At 43.3% G+C, this 2,965-nt stretch overlaps 1 non-coding gene across 1 annotated transcript; it reads left to right on the forward strand.

The window, feature by feature from the left end:
• The first annotated feature begins 778 nt into the window (after window positions 1–778).
• trnar-ucu (transfer RNA arginine (anticodon UCU)) lies at window positions 779–871 on the forward strand. Its single transcript has 2 exons — window positions 779–815; window positions 836–871. It is a non-coding gene; the product is annotated as a tRNA-Arg (tRNA).
• Window positions 872–2,965: the final 2,094 nt, after the last annotated feature.

Genomic DNA, 2,965 nt, shown 5'->3' on the forward strand with positions numbered 1-2,965 from the left:
AGCTGCAGTGCTCCTTCTAGCCACAATACAAGCTGGAAGATTAGCAACTCATTTTCTACCGAGAGACCATGCAAACTTTAGGAACCAAAATCGAGTTATATCATTTTCGATACCGTCCGCCCTCTTCCACATTCTTCACCCACCCGCCCATCACATCTCTCCGAAGACAGATCATTGGATTCGAAACGTTAACTTTCCTTTCTCATCAGAGATGGACAAGAGCTGCTGATTTTTTTCAGACCTTTGGCTTTTCTTCAGAGAACTTTGCTTTTCCGTTGTAATCGCCAGACTGCTGGAAGCAGGAGGAGAAGTTCACAGGAGATGAAAAGAATGGCAAGGGTTGGACCTCTCCCATTGTGAAGGTAGACGAGCTAGGCTGGGGTTGTTTATCTAAACACAGCGAAGGCTGAGTGAGAAACCAATTAACGTGAACATTTTATGAAGAGGATAGATATGTATGACAAGGATAAGCCTATATTGGGAAGGAATACAGTGATATAAATGAAAGACGGGAGACAAGATATTTTGAGGAGATTTGGGAAGAATGCTTTCACCTATAGCGTGTTGTTTATCTGGAAATCATTATCTGAACATGTGGTAAAGCTAAGTGTCATGAGAACGTTTCAGCAGTCTGTAGCCGAACACGGGAAGAGCCAGAGCACACGTGGATAAGGACCAGGTACTGGAAAGTGTGACGAAGGCAGACAGACGCGAGGTGGGTGCCCTGAACGCAATGGGTCAAAGACAAAGTTGCATGCTTAAAGTTCGCAGCTGGTGTGACTCTGTGGCACAATGGAAAGCGCGTTGGACTTCTATGCCTTTATTCAGGGTTGCGATTCAAAGGTTGTGGGTTCGAGTCCCATCAGAGTCGAGTTTTAGTTTATTGTTTGGAATGTGGTCAGACCAGACTCGGCTATTATCTGAAAACCGAACAATATTCGTGCAGAAACCCACTGTCTCGAAACGGAACAGTTTCCTCTCACAGATTTACATTTTCGATGCCTATTTGTGATAGAGATCGATAAATATCTGTTAGCCACTAGGCAACGCGATGATGTGGATAGGCTGGAAAAAGACTTAAAATTGTTGTGTCAGCCATGATGATATCGAATGACGTGGCTGGGCAGGATCGGTGTTCAGAATGGCCTCCTTCTGCTCCTTTGTGTCTGTGCCATTTCTGGCCCAGGCTTTTAAACAATCACAATAAGGACAATATGAATTAACCACCAAGTAATACTTTGGTCTCACCTCCATTTCGCTTCCCTCCCAGCTGGAAAAGACAGCTCTTGTTTCAGATTTAGATCAGACAGTGGAGGATTCTCACAAGTTCTCCTTCAGGCTGAACGTTCCTTCACATAGGTTTCCAAGTGGACACGTGGAGCAAGCAATTGCATGGATGCTGGGGATTCAAGGGCAGATTTCCCCTTTGCTGGTCAGGAATTCTGGCCAAGGTAATGAACGTGAAGTTCTGATATTTTGAGTCTTCCTCTGTACTCTTGCGACTTTACTAATCAAACTGAATTTCAATTTGCCCTTACAAAACATTATTCAGTCTTCACTGTTTATACAAACCATGCAACGTGCTCGTGGATGCAGTAAGCTGAACATTATTCACGTTGTGTGCAGTGTGGGTCGATGCACACGTGGAAAAGGACCAGGTACTGGAAAGTGTGACGAAGTCATATGAACATGCCAAAGGACATTGGTGAAATATCAGTGAATCGAATTTTCTGACGAATTGAAGCCGATAGAAGGAAAATCCCAGTACAGTGGCGACATCACGTTGCCTGTGATCAACGCAGGATACCATGGTATTTGTACGCAGTATTTAATAAAGCCGATTTTCACCACATTTTTCTATATCACTTTCTTGAACCTGATGCTTCATAATCGATGATCCATGATCGGTATAACCTCCTATGCACTGTGTTTCATGTCAGATCCACAGAAAAAAAAAATGAGTAATTGGGTTGAGGGTCCCAGTGGTAAGTTCAGGAGCCATTCGTCACCATTAGATGACAGGTCCAGTGGTGCAATTAGTTAGTTTGCTATACTTGCATGACAGAACGGCAGGACATGAGCTGCCAAAGTTGCGCATTCGATTCTCGCCAGGTCTTTGTTTTACTGATAGTGACCAGAGATGATTGCAACTTAGCTGAAGATCAGTTCAAACCCAGAATATTACACTGCAAAAACGTACCGTTGGCCCTAATGTTGCACACACCTATGATGCCAATCTGAAGTCCATCTGAACAGCATTTTACCATTATAATCTGTAAGTTTATCCAATGATCATTTAATTGCCCTGAAGGTTGGTGAGTCTACGACTGTTGAAGGTAAGACGTTCAGCACCTTTACTACTCTCTGAGAAAGGAATCTACCTCGGCATCTATCACCCTCAAATTACATCGATGCGCCCTTGTGCCAACCATCACCATTTGAAGAAAAAGGCCTTCACTGTCCACCTTACGTCAACCTCTGATCATCTTTTATGTCTCTATTAATTCACCTCTAAAATTTTTCATCTCTATCAAAAACAGCCTCAAGTCCCTCAGCGTTTCCTCGTTAGACCTTCCCATCATAGAAGGCAACATGCTCGGAAATCTCATCTGTACCCTTTCCAATGCTTTCACATCCGTCCAATAATGTGGCGATCAGAACTGCACGCAACTGTACAAGTTTGGCAACAGCAGAAACATTTCTGGAGATGCAAAGGGGTCATTTGGCCCTGAAACTTAATCCCTCTCCCAATAAAATCTAACACACTGTGCTCCTTGCAAGCAAATCGATCAACGTGGATGTTAACTTTCATAGTTTTACATATATAGGCACCGAGACCTCTCTGCTCATCTAAACTTCCAAGAATATTACAATTAGCCTAGAACTCTTTATTCTTGTTGCTCCTTCCAAAGTAAATCATCTCACACTGTTCCATATTAACCTCCATTTGCCACCTCTGAGCTCA

The sequence above is a fragment of the Chiloscyllium plagiosum genome, unplaced genomic scaffold (assembly GCF_037043375.1).
Source record: "Chiloscyllium plagiosum isolate Xiang-an unplaced genomic scaffold, Cpla_swu_hap1 HiC_scaffold_42, whole genome shotgun sequence".
In the NCBI taxonomy this organism is placed as follows: domain Eukaryota; kingdom Metazoa; phylum Chordata; class Chondrichthyes; order Orectolobiformes; family Hemiscylliidae; genus Chiloscyllium; species Chiloscyllium plagiosum.